We start from the raw sequence: 512 nt of genomic DNA, 5'->3' as shown, positions 1-512 counted from the left end.
GGATGATCTGCAGCAGCAGAGTTTCCACCGAGTGCCCTCTCTTTCTTCTGTCCTCAGTGGCCGCAGATGCATCCCTGTCCGCCATCCCAATGAATCCTCATCTTAGCCGAGTACAGTGTTTGAAAGCTTATTTTGACCTCTTTGAGAATCTTTTTGATGTTTTTATATTGTTTAACTTAGTTGTTTACTTCAGCTGGCAGGCGATGCCGTAATGAGATCACATTATTGTCTTTAGGTGATCTTCTTTTCCTGTGCCGCTTTAAGAATTTTTTCCTTAGGATACAATCATTTTATTTCCACTGCCTCCAAGGTAAGTTAATCTAGAAACAGTTACAGTGCCTTGCAAAAGTATTCAGTCCTCTACTGGGGTGGCATAGGGTGGCAAATGCCACCCTAAATGACAGCCTTGCCACCCCTGCTGCCACGCTACGGTAGGGGTGGTGAGGCTTATAAATTATGGATAATTTGAGAATTACGGCCGCTAATTTCCAATGTCAGACTGCAGTGAATGC

General features: G+C 44.1%; 1 protein-coding gene across 1 annotated transcript in view; it reads right to left on the bottom strand.

Annotated features, from left to right (window-relative positions):
* The window catches only part of slc23a1 (solute carrier family 23 (ascorbic acid transporter), member 1), a 22,298-nt gene that overhangs the window by 7,243 nt on the left and 14,543 nt on the right, over nucleotides 1–512 (bottom strand). The gene's annotated exons all lie outside the window — the stretch shown is intronic.

Source organism: Cyprinodon variegatus, unplaced genomic scaffold (assembly GCF_000732505.1).
Source record: "Cyprinodon variegatus isolate N-32 unplaced genomic scaffold, C_variegatus-1.0 Scaffold291, whole genome shotgun sequence".
In the NCBI taxonomy this organism is placed as follows: domain Eukaryota; kingdom Metazoa; phylum Chordata; class Actinopteri; order Cyprinodontiformes; family Cyprinodontidae; genus Cyprinodon; species Cyprinodon variegatus.
Note: the sequence above shows the minus strand (reverse complement) of the source record. Positions and strands in the feature narration are given on the sequence as shown.